Below are 20,613 nucleotides of genomic sequence, written 5' to 3'. Positions count from 1 at the left end.
CCCCCTACTTTCTTTCCCGACCCCCACGGGATATGTCCATCACCCGACCCTCCCGTCCACTCATCTTAAAACACCGTCCTCCCCCCCCCCACCAAGTCACGTGCCTGAACTCATGCACCGTCAGGCACTGCTCACGCGCGCCCAGCAAGGTAAGCGCGAACGTACGGGGAGCGAGAGAAAAAGATGCAGTAAAAATCAGCCGGATCCCCGCCCGTCAACACAACGCGTGTCCGCGTTCATTCTGATCGTGCCTTCGTGGATAATGGATGCGTTTCTTGGATTATGTTCCACTTGTGTCCGGCTAACCTGGATGACCACTTCAGTTTGAAAAAAAAAAGTTTTGTCGTTATGTAAGAGTTATCTCTCCTGGATGTAATTTTACAATGGCTTCCTTTCGTGATGCGAAATATTTTTATTTTGGAAATTCCCGGTCATAGACCTCGAGTGACATCTGGACAACCGGTAAGATATTTATATATATGTATGCATGTATGTATGTATGTTACCCAATTTATACTACAGTTCATCAGGGTTTTTTAATGTAGTATGAATGATGCATCAGGTAATATGTTTAATGTTGATGCATTTTACAGTGAAGGTAGACCTGAATCTGTTAGAACAAAATCTGTTGGTCTGTAATAAATTTAGAAATTTACATAATTTATTACAAAAGCTATTAATATTAGCAAGTAGGCCTACTTTAGTATTTGGTTTAAAATCTAAAAATTATTTAAAATTGTGTGACACATGAACATTTTACACACAGACACACAGACACACACACACACACATATATATATATATATATATATATATATATATATATATATATATATATATATATATATATATATATATATATATATATATATATATGAAGAAAGTGGGCACAGATTAAGGGAACAGCCCAAAACCGAGTGCGCTGGAAATGTGTGGTTGCAGCCCTCTATATATGAGTGTTTGTATGTACAAAACCATACACAAGCCAAATGTAGTATTTCCACGTTTATTTTAAAATCAGTGTACATCTATACATACATTTACAATAATACAAGCTACCAGAGCACACATTGTCATGTAAAATGTCAGAAAACGTGAATAATAGTGTTTTTTAAACGTTCCAATATAAAACTTTGCCTGTTTTTATATGGAAATAAAATTTTATATTTTGGACATACTGCGTTGGTCTTCGAGACAATATATACAAATATAAATAAACATATATATATATATATATATATATATATATATATATATATATATATATATATATATATATATATATATATATATATATATATATATATATATATATATATATATATATATATATGTGTGTGTGTGTGTGTGTGTGTGTGTCTGTGTGTTTGTGTGTGTGTGTGTGTGTGTGTGTGTGTTTGTGTGTGTGGTTGCACGGTGTATGACATCTCAATGTCTTTAATTCAGTCCCATAACGGCGTGCAATAATCGCCCACAGAATTGAGAGACCAAAAAAAACTCCTATAGCATCGGAGATCTAAATCCCGCTAATCCTTCCTTAGAGATCTATTTCCGGTCCTTTCTGCTCGTCTTATCCCCTCTGAGTTACCAGCGACCCGCCTGTCTGCACTCACACACACCCACATACGCGCATGTACACACACACATACACGTATGTACACACACACACACACGCAAGCACGCACACACACCCACATACGCACATGTACACACACACATACACGTATGTACACACACACACACACACGCATACACACTTACGTATTTCAGTGTAATCAGAAGACATCGCTTAGCCTCCGAGCCAAAAGGCTAGTCACGTGACGAAAGATACTCTCTGTAACCAAATCTCTTATTGATTTCTTGTTTGTCTCCCGCTGTAACTATTGTTGTGTATTGCTGTAGCTGTCTATTCTGGGGTCGTTGATTCCTTAATGGCGCTACTCTTCGTTCTGACTCGCTACTGACGCCTGACGCTAGTCATCGATGACACGGTACTGACTCTTTTAATCGTGTTGATTTGTTCATGACGCTAAACATCGTTTAGAGTCGTTACTGAGCAATCGTTATCGCTCTCAATATAAATGGTAAATCACTTTGACCATTCCATTATTTCAGTATGTAGTCATTTAGACCCGTGCGTTATTTCAATTAGTATTAACCCTATACATACAAGTAAAGACTTACTCATGGAATTCGAAATTGGGATCTCAGTCTTTAAAACTGCAAGCTCTATCACTGAACCATCCAATCTTCTTTCGTGTTGCTTAGTTTAAAATCATTTATGAGGGGTGCGCTACCCCCCTCCCTTATCTTCTTGTGTATGCTGGAGACGCCCTTAAAGGCTTATGTCCAGAACTTTCCATGGGATTGTTATGTATGCTAAAAGATTGTATATAAGCGTCACGGAATTCTAACAGCAACCCCTGCTGAGAAGATGTAGCTCTGTTTCTGTGAACTTGAAACCCATGAGATTTTGGGGTGCTAAATCGACATTTGAAAAAAGTGAGTTAATTAAATCACTACATGCTTTTTTAAGGGTGGTTTCTCATTAATTTACCAAACATTCAAAAAAAAGTTGCGCGAAAGCTGAAACTTCTTTAATTAAACAAATCCGATTTTTTAAAATGTTCACACACTCCCACCCCTACACCCAACCCACACTTTTTCTGGCTCCTCTCCTTTAATTTCTCACCTCTCTCCCTCTTTCTCTTTCTGTCTATCTCTCTCTCTCTTTCTTTCTATTTATCTTTCTCTCGCTCTCTCTCTCTCTCTCTCTTTCTCTCTGTTCCTAGAATTGTTTAAAATCTATAAAAGCCGCCTACCATCTAGGCTATCGGTGGGCCTACCATAAGGCTACTAGAACTAGAGTTCAATGTTTCTTCCTAGGTTAGGTGGTGCTACCATAAGGCTACTAGAACTAGAGTTCAATGTTTCTTCCTAGGTTAGGTGGGACTACCATAAGACTACTAGAACTAGAGTTCAATGTTTCTTCCTAGGTTTGGTGGGGCTACCATAAGGCTACTAGAACTAGAGTTCAATGTTTCTTTCTAGGTTTGGTGGGGCTACCATAAGGCTACTAGAACTAGAGTTCAATGTTTCTTTCTAGGTTTGGTGGGCCATCGGTGGGCCTACCATAAGGCTACTAGAACTAGAGTTCCATGTTTCTTCCTAGGTTTGGTGGGGCTACCATAAGGCTACTAGAACTAGAGTTCCATGTTTCTTCCTGTGATAGTTGATAGTGAAACTTGACCTGATGACAAGTGAAGCGTGAAGTGAATTAGAAGCCTACTGTTGTCGAGAGCTGGAAACATCACATTTTTACTGACTCGCGTCGAGAACTGTAAACATCAAATTTGTATCAAGTTTGTTCTGACTCCCATCGAGGGCTGTAAACATCATATTTTTACTGACTCGTGTCGAGAACTGTAAACATCAAATTTGTATTGACGTCTCAAGATTTGTACACGCCAAGTTTTTTCTGACTCCTATCAAGGACTGTAAACATCAAATTTTTACTGACTATATCGAGGGCTGTAAACATCAAATTTTTACTGACTCGTGTGGATAGCTGTAAACATCAAGTTTTTACTGACTGTCGAGGGCTGTAAACATCAAGTTTGACGAGCCGTGTTTTACATACTCAGACGGCGAGTTACGTCATACGACAAGATGGCGCAGCAAAAGGTCAACAGCCACGTGACCGTACTGATTAGCCCAGGTCACATTTGATCACGATGACCTTTCCCACACGCGAGTCGTGTTTTCACCAGAAGAAAAAAAAACACAATCAGAAATTATTTTTAGTGAAACAAAACAAAAGATGCCTCGCGCAGAAGTATCCAATCAAAACATCTGACACAAACACTTCTTCTCAATCCGGAAATTAACATTTTAAAATGGCTCGCCCAACCGTCTCCGTCAGTACGAATATTAGTAAGACAATAATAACTAAGGGAGGCTAGTGCAACAAGTCTTAGCAAGGGTTATTTTACTTGACAAAATATTTTAATGGAAGGATTTTAAAAAAAATTGTTTTCTCTGTTAGTGAGGCATTTTAAAAAAAAAAAAATAAAGATTCTACTTTTGACAGAACGATCGATTATGCAGATGAAATAGAGTTCCTATGATTCCTGAACTCGACACATGAAGCCGTCTTGACTTTCCCTCACGCAGTCCTGTCGTTTAAAGATCATTATTTTGAATTACATTTTTAATTAGAGGATATATTCCCTGAAATTATAATGTATTAAAGGGCTATAGTCCCTGAAATTATAATGTATTAGAGGATATATTCCCTGAAATTACATTTACAACGTTAGCCTTCTAAAGGGGTACGAAAACAAACATTGAAATGTGCTCAACCTCTATTGTTACAATGGCATGAATATTTTATATAATTCCGAGAGCATATTGAGACTGCATGGAAACAAGGTGAGATAGAAACCAGAGGTAAATGATCTCATCATTTATTGTTTATGCCTACACATACCAAATCAGAGTTTCTTCCAGGCATCTCTTCGGGAGGGGGGGGAGCTACCCCGAAAAAAGTCTACCCCCCCCCCCCCCCGAACGGAATGAAATTTATATAGAAAATATATACTTTTAACAGTGTCCGCCCCCACCCCCACCTCCCCCCCCCCCCCCCCCGGAGAAAAAAGTCTGGAAGAAACACTGTACCAAATATCATAGCGGCATTTTCTTTAGATTTCTTGAACTATTTTTACAATATTGCTGAATGTTTCCGTGTATGGCATGATATTCCCTGCGCATACCCAGTTAGTTTTAAATTATTATCGAAGTTTATAAAAAAAACGACCACTCGTTCTAATTACAGTTAGGTTGCTAACACTTGGTTTTTAAATCAACTGGAGCCCCATGTTTTGTTGTTGGTTTTGTTTTTAGTTTGGTACAGTGGCGTCCAATGTTTCTTTCGGGCATCTCTTCGGGAGATTAGACCCCCCCCCCCTATTCCCCACCCCACCTCTCGAAAGATATTGAAAAAAATATAATTTATATGGATAATATATACTTGAAACGGAGTTTATCGTCGCCCCCCCCCTCCCCACGTTTTTTTTTAAGTCAGCACCCCCCCCCCCCCTCCACACCCGGAGAAAAGTGTCTGGAAGAAACACTGCTGGTGGCGTCACTAGGTAGGATTACCGGGTGTGACCCCCCCCCCCCCCCCCACACACACATACCGCATCGCCCCCTTTTAATAAACAAACTTTTTACTAATTTACTCCAAATCCTTCAATAACTTACCTAGATTTTTAAAGATTTCTACTATTTCTACTTACCAAACATTTGTTACAATAAATTATCGAACCTACTTTAGCCTAAGATTCTAATCGGGTTCCGTGCTGGGTACGACAAGGTGTAAAGCCAGCATTAATCGCACCAGACGGTCCATCGCGCACCTCGGTGTGATCCAATCACAGTCGTCGTTACACACGGATCTACCACAGTGACGACACCGCGCGGGCCCCTCATCCCGCTATACATAGTTAATGAGTGGCGGAAATGAAAACATAACACACAATGTATTAAGGACTTAGCACGACGCGGGTAAGGATACTTGCGCGAGAAAAAAGTTCCAATTGAATTTTCAGAATCGATTACTCGATGTTTTTTTTTTCTGTTTAGCTAGTTAGGGCGAAGAGTGTTTTTTTAACGTTGATGAAAACTAGGACAATTAATTTTAGATAAATGAACTATGTTTTTAAAATATTGTAATTAATGTATATTTGGTTGTAAATTTGTTGTTTGTTACATAGGGGTAGGTCATAGTAAACAAATCAGTTGTGTATTGTGGGTGTGCGATGTTTAAGGTTTTTGTGTAGTGTAGATGTCCTTTGTGGTTAAGTGTGTGGTTGGCAGGTAATGTGTGGTTAAGTAGTGGTTGGCAGGTAATGTGTGGTTAAATGTGTGATTGGCAGGTAATGTGTGGTTAAGTGTGTGGTTGGCAGGTAATGTGTGGTTAAGTGTGTGGTTGGCAGGTAATGTGTGGTTAAGTAGTGGTTGGCAGGTAATGTGTGGTTAAGTGTGTGGTTAGCAGGTACTGTGTGGTTAAGTAGTGGTTGGCAGGTAATGTGTGGTTAAGTGTGAGGTTGGCAGGTAATGTGTGGTTAAGTGCGGTTGGCAGGTACTGTGTGGTTAAGTAGTGGTTGACAGGTACCGCAAGAAAATGTGGATAAGGTAGTTTTTATTTAAATGAATGCCTTGATTCTAGACTTCCAGCCACACAACATACACACAAACACACACACTCATTTTTTACAACAATCAAAGCCTTACAAACACATCTTACAACAATTTTAACAACACACACACACAAATCTCCGCACCAATTCCAGCTGCAGAATACGGACATACCTCTCCATCCCCACACCAAATCTAGCCACACACCACACATCCCCACACCAAATCTAGACACACCACACACATCCCCACACCAAATCTAGCCACACACCACACACATCCCCACACCAAATCTAGCCACACACCACACACATCCCCACACCAAATCTAGACACACCACACACATCCCCACACCAAATCTAGCCACACACCACACACATCCCCACACCAAATCTAGCCACACACCACACACATCCCCACACCAAATCTAGCCACACACCACACACATCCCCACACCAAATCTAGCCACACACCACACACATCTTCCCACCAAATCTAGCCACACACCACATACACGTTCTCACCAGTTCAACACCAAAACCACACACCACACACATCCCCACACCAAATCTAGCCACACACCACACACACCTTCCCACCAGCTCAACATCAAAAGCACACACATCGAACGTACGCTACAAAACATGCCCAGGCCCTCCAGAGATAGAGTTATTAAATGTTCCCTCACCCTCACACACACATCCCCCTCCCTCCTACCAGAACCCCCGCTTTGAGTCAAACTTTGGGTCGAATCCTAAAGGATCAAAAGATGATGAACTTGTGAGAAACACAAGAAAAAAGTCGTCACACTACAAGGTTGACATTAATCTCTACGCTCTTGTATTTATTGCCATCAATATTTGTCGTTATGTAAATTAAAGCTAATTAATTTTAATGCACATTTATGTGGGTTTTTTTTATATATTTTTAAAAAAATTTTTTTTTGCTTATATAGGCCATTGTTTTTTTTTTTAATTCTTTTATTTGATTTTTTGTAATTTTGACGAAGTGGGGGTGGGACCAACTTATTTTTACATTGAATTACATAACTACACCGAGTATCGACATCATCGCATCATCATATAGCCTACAACCACACAGCCACACAACTACACACAAAGAACTAATATAATGATTGGGGGGGGGGGACTTTTTTATTGAATACCCAGCTCCGACCCTGACCTTTAGGCTATCGTAGTTTAGCATTAATTTGATTGCACGGGAAATATTTGCTCGCTCGTGCTTTGCCTCCATTAACGATGCGAAATTTTAATTTCCAATCCAACATTTGGGCACGCCCTGTGTTTTGAAATCTATTTCCTGAGCGACGTGCTTTGATGTATGGCTTTATAGCTGTTTCGTATTTGCTTATTTTGGTGTTTTTTCCAGAGTTTCTTCCAAGCATCTCTTCGGGGGGGACGAAGCCCCCCCGAAAAATTTTTACCGCCCCCCCCCCCCGAACGAAATGAAATTTATATAATTTATATAGAAAATATATACTTTTAACAGTGTCCGCCCCCCGAAGAAAGTTTACCGCCCCCCCCCCCCCAAAGATTTCAAGTGCCCCCCGGAGAAAAAAGTCTGGAAGAAACACTGGTTTTTTCTAGCTAACAGAATATTAATGTCTTTATATATATATATATAACTTATAATGTTTTCAAGATATGGAAAAATTGATTATAAAAGTTATTTCAACATAATGTTGATTCAGTTCATATTTTTTAATATCAACAGGATTAGAAACACGTTACAACGATTTGCTAATTGAAGATTTTTACCGTGCGAGTACTTAAAAGAATGTTATTTGATTTTATTCAATGTCTATAAATCTAATTTCAAAACACCGCCAGAAATCTGACTTCCAAATGGGGCTGAAAATATACCAGAAAGTATGTTTGATACATCACCTTTTCCTTTTTGTGCCCAAGACACATGGGGCTGCCACAAAAATCTCCCTTCCACTTTTCTCGGTCTCTGTCAGCTTCTTCCCCGCCGTGCGCCTCCACGTCTCCTATTAGTCTAAATAGATTAGGGTCTAAAATAAATATTAAATAAACATAGACACACACACAAACACACACAACACACAAACACACACATATATATATATATATATATATATATATATATATATATATATATATATATATATATATATATATATATATATATGCATGTGTCGGCGATTTTCACTAGCATTACCTTCCTAATTCATTTGATCTAATTAGATTTGTGTGTAGTTGAAAAAAAAAAACCTTGGAAGTTTTCGAGCGAATGTTTTCATCTTCTTGGCTAATCGTCTACATGTGTTTGTCGTCTGTTCACTCACGTCGAGCGATCTAAAGCAACTCTAACCGCCCTCATCCCAAACTCCTGGCTTTAACCACGGCATTAGGCGCGTGAGAGTGAAAAGATGAGGTAAAAAGTAATACCGTAATTAATTAAAATTGAAACTTTTAATTGACATAAATTATAACAAGTGTGCAAAAATGTTTTTTATTTTTATTTTTTTATTTAAAAACTGTTTCAATTTTTTTTTATTTTAACTATGTCCAAAGAAGAACACATTGTCTCTTCTTGTAAACTTAAGCTTAAACTCGACTTAGTCAACTGTCTTTAGGAAGTAATCAACTAGAAAGTAATTTGCTTCATTGGGTTTTCTTGGTTCGACGGGATATCATTATAAGAAAATCTGATGCTTAGCGTAGTGTATTCGTAGCGTAGCGGTTTTTATGCACCAAACTTGAAGGGGGGGGGGGGTAATTGAATAAACAACGATCTACACGTGTCTTATCTTTGCAGCATGAACTATATGGACTGGTATCTGTAAACATGAACTATATGGACTTGTATCTGCACTAAGACATGAACTATATGAACTGGTATTTGCATTAAGAATTCTTTCTGTGCTTTAATGTCTAACAGCTAAATGTTTCAGGCATTAAAACCACCAACTTCTACCTTTGCTAAAAACCACTAATATCCACATGTGCTAAAACCACCAAATTCACCTCTCCTAAAACCATCAACTTCTACCTTTAAAAAAAACCCACTAACATCCAATTGTGCTAAAACCACCAACCCCCACCTGAGCTAAAACCACCATCCTCCACCTGTGCTAAAGCCACCCCACCCCCACCTGTGCTAAAGCCACCCCACCCCCACCCGTGCTAAAACCACCATCCCCCACCTGTGTTAAAACCACCATCCTCCACCTGTGCTAAAGCCACCCCACCCCCACCCGTGCTAAAACCACCCCACCCCCACCCGTGCTAAAACCACCATCCACCACCTGTGCTAAAACCACCAACCCCCACCTGTGACCACAAACCCACCACACCCCACCTGTGCTAAAACCACCAACCCCCACCTGTGCTAAAACCACCAACCCCCACCTGTGCTAAAACCACCAACCCCCACCTGTGACCACAAACCCACCACACCCCACCTGTGCTAAAAACACCCCACCCCCACCTGTGCTAAAACCACCCCACCACCACCTGTGCTAAAACCACCAACCCCCACCTGTGACCACCAACCCACCACACCCCCATCTTTCTCTGACCAGACCCCGGCACCACGCAGACCCCGCCTTGCCATGTTCGCGTGGATTATCAAAACGAAAGTGCATGTAATGATTATCTCCCCGTCTTGCTGTAATTGAGTTATTTCCCTTGAGTCGTCTGTTTATCGATGAGAATGTCTGCCATAATCTGCTTTCTGATCTAGCTGCCATTTTCCCCCAGTGATAATAGACCGAGATGGCAGTCTCTACAAGAGAGGAACCTAAGTCTATTCTGGTTTTGATCTGTCGCCATCTTATTCAATGCGTCCAACTGGCTTTATCTGCCTGACATTTCTTTATTTACAAATACTGGAAAAGTTCAGGGGGTCCGAGTTGTCTCCCCTGTGTCTATTAGGATGTTGGGGTGAGCTGTTGTTTTAATGCGGGGTTATGGTCTAGCGTATCTGGCTACACGAGGCCACCTGTAGCTACACGGGGCTACCTGTGGCTACACGGGGCTACTTGAGGCTACACGGGGCTACCTGTGGCTACACGGGGCTACCTGTGGTTACACAAGACAACCTGCGGCTACAAGGATATCTTTGCTACACAGGGGGCTTCTTGTGATCACACAAGGCTACCTGTGGCTACACGGGGCTACCTGTGGCTACACGAGGCCACCTGTGGCTACACGGGGCTACTTGAGGCTACACGGGGCTACCTGTGGCTACAGTAGCTACCCTGTGGTGTCCGTGGCTACACCATGCCACATGTGGCTACAATTGGCTAACTGTGGTTAGATGAGGCTACATGTGCTACACGGGATTACCTGTGGCTACACGGGGCTACTTGTGGCTACACGGGGCCACCTGTGGTTAGATGGGGCTACCTGTGATTCCATAAGGCTACCTGTGGCTACACGGGGCTACCTGTTTCTACAAGGCTACTTTGGCTAGACAAGGCTACCTGTGCTACACGGGGCTACCTGTGATTAAACAAGGCTACTTGTGGCTAAACGGGCCTACCTGTGGCTGACTACATGTGGCTACACGGAGCTACCTGTGATTACAGTAGGCTACCTGTGGCTACACGGAGCTACCTGTGGCTACACAAGGCTACATGTGCTACACGAGGCTACCTGTGGCTACAGTAGCTATCCTATGGTGTCTGTGGCTACACCATGCCACATGTTGCTACAGAGGGCTACCTGTGGCTGGCTACCTGTGGCTAAAATAGGCTAACTGTGGTTAGATGAAGTTACATGTGCTACACGGGGCTACCTGTGATTACACAAGGCTACCTGTGGCTACATGCCCAGACAGCGAAGATTAAAGGGGCTCGTTAGAAAAACAACACAAAGGTCAAAGGTTGATGGGTGAGCAATGGTTGCATTAAAAGAGCTTGTTTTCTTATAGTTTACTTTTTTAAACATAGGTAAAACGCGAGTAAGGAAAATTTGTGATTTTGTTTTGAAACGCTTTCAGCTAACGGGCTTTCCCGAATCCGCCCCATGCTATTGCCTGCGGTAGTAATGGCCTATACACACTAGACTTTATCTGTTGTGTTGAAGAGTAGGATAACACACATCTCAGTTCAAACCAACATGTGTACATTCTGTGTGTAAATTGGCCTGTACACACTAGACTTTTCTTTTAAATCTTTTGTTGAATAGTGACCTAACACACTTAGTCTGTCTCCGCTTGCTAGTTTTTTATTATTATTGGTGCCAACGTGCTCTGTCAACATGTTTAGATTTACTATCTGCCAAAATGCTTACATTTTCTATGTGCCGACATGCTTAGATTTCCTAAGTGCAAACATGCTTACATTTTCTATGTGCCAACATGCTTAGATTTACTATGTACCAACATGCTTAGATTTACTATGTGTCTACATAGCTTACATATATTTACTCTGTTCCATAAAACAAAGGTAAACTTGGTTTTTAACTTTGACCTAGTCTTTGGGAGAAGACAGGTATTTTCTGTTCAGACTTTCTATCGTGCTGATCCTACAAATCTCAACCATGAGGTAATTACCAACGTAAATAATGGCCTTAATGTTTCTTGAACTCCGTTTATATATATATATATATATATATATATATATATATATATATATATATATATATATATATATATATATATATATATATATATACATATATATATATATATATATATATATATACATATATATATATATATATATATATATATATATATATATATATATATATATATATATATATATATATATATATATATATGTATGTATATATATATATATATATATATATATATATATATATATATATATATATATATATATATATATATATATATATATATATATATATATATATCAATAAAGTGTTTATAAAGAACAAGGGGCAGCCCTGACTAGCCGCAGGTTTGTGTATGTTGTGTAGGCCTGCCACAGCCAGGATATAGATGTATATTACAAGTCCTATCTGATGCAACAAACGCCCCGGGGCCGCAGGTGGGTCGGGTCGATACACCTGTTTACCGTTACACTCCCTGGGCCCGGGCTTTAATGTTGACCCGCCCTGTGTTGTCTCACCAATCTGCGTTGGCCACCCACGCCGGGCCACACTTTGCGGGCCAGTCTGTGTAGTTCTCGCATCATTTTGTTGTCACGTGATTACCATATGGTTATTCTTATTTCACTTAACAAGTCAAAAACACAATCTAGACCTACACATTTATTGCAGGTCAACTTCACAGGCTTGCCAAGCGTATTCCATAGATTTCATCTCACTTTGTTATATATATATATATATATATATATATATATATATATATATATATATATATATATATATATATATATATATATATATATATATATATATATATATATATAATGTTTAAATATTTGAATATAGGCTACGTATTACAATTATAATTCTTTCAATTTTAAATTCATTCATACAAATCTTGAAAAATAATAACCCGGACTTTAAAGTACTTAGACTCTAGTAGCTTCATCACCATAAAATCGAGTTCAGACCACAAAGAACAAAATGTCAAAAATAGACCATCTCGGCTAGAGAACAATGGAAATCTTTGCTGTGAGAATAGACAAGGGGGGGATAACCCTCTGTGTTCTCCTGTACATGACTGATCATGTTGTACATACGAAATCATCGCTGGGCTAGTGGCCAGGGACCCATCGCGGGGCCACTGGCCAGGGAACAGACAGATGGATTTGGAAATAACAATGGAGGGCGATGTGACAAAGTGAATTGATGACGCCATCGGTCATGTCGAGTGGTCTCCCATATTAATCACACTGTTTCTATTATAGGTGTGGGGGAGGAGGGGGGATGTGTGGCCTCGTGTAAGCCGCGTTGAACACACAGGGTCAAAAAATAATGTATAATGTTTTGTTCTGATTTTAATCAAAGCTTTGTAGTTTGCATGAGATTTGTTTTATTAAATAAAATGCATAAAAAACGTTTTAATAACAAGCTTTTACGTAACAATGCACCAAACATGAGAAAATAAATGATTTTCTTTAATCATATTATAAAACTCGACTATTTAAATAAAATGTTAAGAAAAGCGTGGGTCACTCGATTATCTATTTGATAATTTTACTAATGTTTAGTAAGCGACACACGCTTTTCTTTATAGTTATTTATATAGTTTTATAATATAATTAAAGAAAATCATTTATTTTCTCCTTTTTAGTGCATTATTACATAAAAGCTTGTTATTAGAAGTTTTTATGCATTTTTTTCAGTATTTTAAAACTTTTAATAACATACTGCATTGTCATTGGGTCCTGGCCAAAGTGCCGAATTTCAACGAAATTGATCGGTTAGAAGTGCCCGAAATTTCGCTCCCCCGTTTCGATCTACCAAGATTGGATTAGGACAGAGGAGGCAAGTTAAATAAAAGCTTGTAATAAAAGCTTGTAGTAATACAAGCGTATAAAAAGGATATGAAACCTTAAATTTCAAGTCATTATTTCGGCTTCTGAGGTGTTTAATACTTACGTAATAATTAGGGCCTAAGCTTTAAACAACTGACGGAACTCAAGTTTAAAATAGATTTGTTTTAAAGGCATTTCATCTCTCACTTCACATGCGTATGTTTTTTTTTAATTACTTGTAGATGTTTTTAATTAGGTATTTAACGTAAATTATGATTACTTTAGTTTTCGAACAGCTGAAAATTAGGTGTGTTTGTTGATTTGTTGGCACTGTGTTTGACACCGGTTTTTTTAGGATTTCGAGCCTTCAATATCATATAATTTATAGGGGCGTAGAACTAAAACTACATGCATTTTAGAAGCGTTAAACTTTAATTAAATGTATTTGAGAAAGGCATTGAAATTTAACTTGATGTGTTTCAAAAGATCATTAAACTCATTACAAGGGCATTGACCTTAAATTGGAATATTGAACTTAAGCTGCTTGCTATTGATAAATGCGTTAAGTTGCACATTGTGTGCATACTGCATACTAATAACTGGGTAGTGTTTTCTTTATACGCAAGGCCAGTTTAGATTTATTTTCATTCAATTTTTTTAACCGAGTTTTAAAAAATAAAAATACAGACGTACAAAAAAAAAGCGGAACGAGATCTGACCCATGTAAACATGCTCACCCACCTTGTGCCCACAAGCTTTTATACCTCCGCACGTGTAAACTGTTTGATTATCCCGTGACGTCACGGGGCTTACACGCGCTTTTGAACTCGCCCCGCAAGATGCGATCTGATTGGCTCAACGCTTTTGTCTAAGATAAAATCTGATTGGTTAAACACTTTGTTCTAGTTTTCTCCCCTTTCCTTGTGAGGCTTAGCATCGGACTGTGCTGTTAATCTTAACCGGTCAGTTTACATGGTGTGTTCTTTACAGTCATTGGTCAATTGAATAGGTGTGTTGTTTACAGTAATAGGGCTGGTAAGTAGGTCACCAACCAGTTCTACGGCTCAATAAAACCTGCATGAGTCATAGAACTGGTTGGTGACCTACTTACCGGCCCTATTGGTCAGTTGAATAGCTGTGTTGTTTACAGTAACTATATCGACGACGTAAAGCGGGACTTGTTTACATGAAGTTGTTTTCATAGTTTATTCACTGTGTTGTTTTCCCCTAGACTAATGCTAGGCTCTGTTGTCCCCGCGGCGCATCATCTGCCCCCCGGGCGCCCCCAGGCTTCATCACGCCCGCCCTTTGATCTTAACGAAGCTGTAAACACGGGCGCTCAACGTGACAGTATTTGGCGCTAATTGCTTACATAATCTGTCGGGCAGGGCTGATTAATTTAGCTAACGCCAGGTCGATGTCACGTTTCAGCGATCAACGGTTTCTCTCAGCAGGGGAGATGATTGTTCTGCTGGGGCTTGCCACCCCCTACTCTCCCCATAGCTACGCCGTTGGTATATCGAGTTGAAGCCGAGATGATCGCGTATGTCTTGGAACTTTTTCTTTTTATCCTTGACGCGACCTAAAAGAGTTATAATTTTATGAGGAACTAGCCGTCCCGGCCAGGCCCTGCACTGGCCTCTGTGAAAAACCTATCTGTAAAGGACCATGACATGACAATGTGTGTTTAGTAATCAGCATATTTTATGAGGAATAAAGAATCTTTTTTTAAAAACGCCTACTGCCGGCTTGATATTTTATGGATAAACTATTGCTGCTTTCATATAATATCGAAAAACGATTGTGTTTCATATTTTATATATAAACTATTACAAGTTTTATATTATATCAATAAAGTACTGACGGTTTCACTTTCGAGAGTTAAAATGCTGCTAGTTATATATTCGATCTATAAACTTTTTATGACGATTCGATATTCTATCGCCAAATGCTAGTGCTAACGAACTTTTCGTTATCAATAGATACTCAGAGTTCAAATGATGTTAATGACCTGGGTGTCTAGGAATAGAATTATTCTTTTCATATAACATCTAGACTGTGCTTTCATCATCATCATTTTCATCATAATTCATGTGGACTCATTGTGGAGCATAGAGACACAACCACACATCTCCATCCAACCCGATTATTTTTACGATTCCTTCAAGTTGGGCCCACGACATTCCTGCTGCTTCAGCTTCAATGACAACTGATCATTTTCGCGTTTGGTTTGTCTACCTACTTTCATCTTTTCTTGAGGATTCCAATCTAGTACCTGTCTTTTGATGCCTTTTCTTTTCTTTCGCCACCGTCTTATGGCACCGAAAAAGCTGTCTTATTGTCTTTTCTAAAACTCCAATCGTCCAATCTAGTTAACAATGTTTGATCATGTGACAATAAGACATGCAACTTGTACATGACATTGCTGAAAATTACACGACATCAAGAACAAATTCCCCCGTCAAGCAGCTGTAAGAGAAGAAAATCTCAAACTGTTAGTCCAGCAATGAGAACTTTGATTCTTTATTTGTTGAATTCAAGTACCTTTCACACGCCTAGCCTTCGTCTGAAGAATGGACACGTCTCTGTAGAACGGATACAACATTTGTTTCGCTATATGTGAAATTCCCTTCAAAATAACGTGTAGGACTTAGACGTTTTCTCCTGAAATTTAAAACCACGTCACCACGTCCAAATAGTTAGACGTTAAGTTCACTTTTGAACCATGAACCCATATAGTTACAGTATTATCCTTCTGATATGTATAAACACACATTTTTTAATGTAAGGATTAGAGATGAAAGTATTTATGTGCATGGTTTTGGTCAAGTCTAGAATAAACCGATACATGCTAATAACAAGGTTATAATTAGAACGTACAGGTAATTCTGTAACTTAATTGACGTTTCAATCAAGGAACTATAAAAACGATGTTCTATATCTGGTAGCAGGATGTCTTAATGGCGATGTGCATATGAAGGGGAGGTAAGTGCTAGTCAGGACCAAAGGACATTCAGTAATGTTGGCTAGGCGGTTGGCTAAAGACAGGACTGAAGATTCGATAAGACCGAATACATTTTAAATTTCAATTCTAATAGTTTTCTGACACTTTTTTAGTAGAGTTCATCTGCTTCAGATACCTCGGCATATGAAGCGATAGCGTGGTCAGCACTATGCCCAGCCGCCTTTGATTCCCCAACGTGAGCTAGGTACCCATCAGAGATGGGTGATCTCAGTGATCTCGGATACGTTCCATGTATTTGAACTCGGATTCGAACTCGAGACTCTCGAGTTAGCAGTCTAGCTCTCTACCGCTAGGCTACGCCGCCCCATTATTTGTATTATGGTTAACATGTTTTTATGGGACAGTGTGACCGTATGTTAGAACATACGACTGCTAACTGGGAGTTTCGTGATCGTAACCCGGGTATGTAGGACGTCCCTGAGCCCACCCAGCTGTGATGGGTACCTGACTCTTGCATGGGAAAGTACAAGCGGCTGGGCTTAGAACTGACGACACTATCCCTTCAGGTGAACCCTGCTAAATCTGACCAATTAAACGCTAAGCTCAAAAGGGCAACTTAAAGTTTTTATCAGCCGAGGTGCCTCGCTACCTTCATTCATTAATCTGCGCTTCCCCATTAATTATATCTTACATTTGGCCAACAGATCTTATTGAAATCATCTTCACGATATTTTTTTTAATACTAAACATAATTTGTTTCTTTTTAAACGTATTTTCAAACTATCTTTACATATTCAAAACATTAAAATATTTGTTTAAACGGAAAATAAATATATATTTAAATAAAATAGTATGTAGTAAAGTTCCTTTTCGAACTTGACGGTCAATGGGGCAAGTGAAGTAGAGTTCACCTGTTTCTGTGACTTCGTCGTATGTAGGGATAGTGTTGTCAGCACTATGCCCAGCTGCCTTACCTCCCCAAACGTGAGTTAGGTACCCATTAGAGCTGGGTGGACACTGGGACGTTCTACTTACTTAAACCCGGATTTGAACTCGAGACTTTCGGGCTAGCAGTCGTATGCTCTACCATTTGACTACTCCGTCCAACAATATAAAAAAAAATTCATTAAGTAAAAAGACTTTTGAAAACGTTAACCCGATCTAACCAATCAGGACTGCGATTGGCCAGATATCTCCGAGCATTGTGGGACGGGTGAACTGCCCGTCAAACCAAGTTCAGCTTGACCGGAATCAACCGGAACACGAAACCGGTTCTGTAGGAGCCCTCAGCCGTTCCAGCCAGACACAAAACCACTTCCGGTCGATAATTATTGCCGCCAAAAGTAAATATGACTTGCCGGAGTGGATTGTGTCGCAGACTGGAGCAAAGTTTGGTCCGATATTTGATTTGTTCGGCGGTAAAATAAAACGACCATCCTCATCCTATCTAGACTGGCGGCCATTTTGCAGGGGCAATCGCATTGCAAATCTCGTACGCGAGACTTTGTTTTACTGTAAATATTGATTTCAATTTAACTGTCTCGGTCTTAGTCTTAGTTTGCTAATAGCTGAAAAATATGATTTTTACTTTCACGTATATACGAAGTATAGAGAAAGTATTGTAATCGTGCAAAAAAAAAATCGAGATTTTTACAAATCTCGACGTTTTACATCTAACTGATACGGAAAAACATAATTTTGCAATCTTGTCCGTATGTCTGTGTGTCTGTCTGTCTGTCTGTCTGTCTGTCTGTCCGTGTGTAAACACGATAACTTGAGTACCGTTACAGCTAGGTTGATGAAATTTCATATATAAGTATTTTATCAAAATCGTAGATCCGTATCAACTTTTGAGCGATTTCCGATAACGGGAAGTGGTACTTTTCCTACTTTGAATTTTTCAAAAGCCTATAACTTGAGTACTATTTCAGATATATAAATGAAATTTCACATGTAAGTAAAAGATCTAATTCTCTACCCTCTGTTAAATTTTGAGTAATTTCCGTTGACTGGAAGTAGTAATTTACGCTACTTCCGATTTCTCAAAAAACTAATGTAAATTTTAAAAGTACTAATAATATTGCGCTCTATTATGCGCTTTTTTATTTGGCGTTCACTTGGTGTGCAATTAATTTGTCTACGAGATTTTATTATATTTTTAAAACTTTAAGTATTTAAAATGGATTAAAAATCATGTCTGTAGCCCGAGTTCCCATCCCCTGTTATTTTATATAAGAATATTCGAGAAAGTTTAGGGGAGATCACTCCCGGTTTATTTTAGCGCAATTTCTATACTGACAATTGCGATTATTAATTTGTTCTGGATGGATGTGTGTGTCCGCAGCTTTAAGTCGTATCTCCTCCTCAACGAAGCATATCTCCTCCTCAACGAAGCAATATCGATGACTAGTTCCAAAAGCAATTTTGTTAAGCAAGTTACGAGGATGAGCATAGGCCATAAAAATTTCGGGTTTCTTTCATGGATTTCCCGGAAAAGCCAAAAAACCTCCAAAAATGCAGTTTTTGGCCCATATCTCGGCAACCAGACCACTTAGCGACTTGAAACATTTACCAATCGATTCCTGTCATAATTTAGAACAATATTGCCGAAGAAAGTTTTCAAAAATATCCTTTCGTTCGGTCACAAAAATTAATTAAGGAAATTGCGCTTAAATTGTCACTAGACTTTTTATTAACTTGTTTAAACTAATAACTAATGCATTTTTAAGGCACAACACTTTTAACTCGAATATGTAAGGATATCAAAAAATGTTTCTATTAGGCCCTGATATTTTTTAGTTTTAAATTATTATTAAACCTTCGATTTCTATACATAAACTATTTTTTATAAATAGTTATTTAGAAACGAAAAAAAAAGGATTACAGTATGATAATTTACTCCAAAATTGATTGGCTTAAAAAGTAGCTGCTGTTTCGTGTGTTGTTGTTTTTTTTTCTCCTATTTTTTAAGAGTTGTCTAACTACAGGTTTTTAAAAATAATATAGCCCAGTCTAGCGGTAGTTTCGAATGCGAGGCAATATTACGTAGGTTCTCAAGTCGAAATTGTATATTTTCTTGCTACAATTTCGTCTGGCCGTAGTTTCGTATTTTAGAGCTAGTGTTTCGTCTGGCCGCAGTTTCAAAGTTTCACACCGAAGACTCCCTGACCGATTAGATGAGAATCTTCAGCAGACGATTATCGTTCTCTCAATCGTCTGCACTGTGTATCCACGTGTTAACAGGGGGGGGGAGGAGGAGGAGGGGGGAAGGTGGGTGGAATCTAGGGTAGGGTGAAATCCAAGGTCAGGACAGCAGTGAACTACCACCCTAGAAGTGACGTCATCTTACTATAATCCATCAGTTCCTTAAGATATGACAATCTTTTAGCGACCAATCCAGTACGAGGCTATTATTAGAACAGCCATTGTTAAGAACGATTATTTCGTCTACTTTTTTCTCCCTGATGTAGAAACTGTAACTTAAAACACAGCATTTTTCTTACTTGCACTTTATTGAGGTGGAAGCACATCAGCTTCTCTAGCCTAAGAGTCGCGAGTTCAGATCCTATCCGTGCCCGTGGTGTCAAGTGGTCGAGTGGCGTACCTGATGTTTGTTGAATCGTGGTTGTTGTAGTTGGGGTAGACTTAGAGCTTAAACAATCTTTTTGGAAGGTACATTTGGAATCTATTATGTTTAACTTTGATGGTATGTGTTGCACGTAATAGTTCAAAGAATAAGTTTTGGTGAAGTTTTACGATACTGTTAAAAAATACGTGTGTGTGTGTACCCTGTGTGTGTGTGACTTTACCCCTGTGTTTGTACCTGTGTGTGTGACGTTACCCCTGTGTGTGTGCATGTGTGTGTCTTTACCCCTGTGTGTATGTGCCTGTGTATGTACCTGTGCATGTACCTGCGCCTAATGAAGCAGCTAATTTAAGTCACCGTTTACCTGAACATTCTGATACCTCCTGATTAGTGTTGACGTAGCAGCTGAGAAAAAAATCAATTTTACTCACCACAAAAGGGAACGGATGTAAATTTCCG

General features: G+C 39.2%; 1 protein-coding gene across 4 annotated transcripts in view; it reads left to right on the top strand.

Moving 5' to 3' along the window:
- Positions 1-20,613, top strand: part of LOC131942064 (short transient receptor potential channel 4) — a 173,082-nt gene that overhangs the window by 36,327 nt on the left and 116,142 nt on the right. For 3 of the 4 annotated variants that reach the window (XM_059301768.1, XM_059301767.1, XM_059301765.1), the window contains exon 1: positions 264-462. The exons of the other annotated variant lie outside the window; for it this stretch is intronic. The gene's annotated coding sequence lies outside the window, so the exon portion shown is untranslated. Of the gene's footprint in view, positions 1-263; positions 463-20,613 lie in introns of those variants that run through there. 4 annotated transcript variants of the gene reach the window in all.

This window comes from Physella acuta, unplaced genomic scaffold (genome assembly GCF_028476545.2).
Source record: "Physella acuta isolate Inbredline_101_S28 unplaced genomic scaffold, ASM2847654v3 ptg000386l, whole genome shotgun sequence".
NCBI lineage: Eukaryota > Metazoa > Mollusca > Gastropoda > Physidae > Physella > Physella acuta.
Note: the sequence above shows the minus strand (reverse complement) of the source record. Positions and strands in the feature narration are given on the sequence as shown.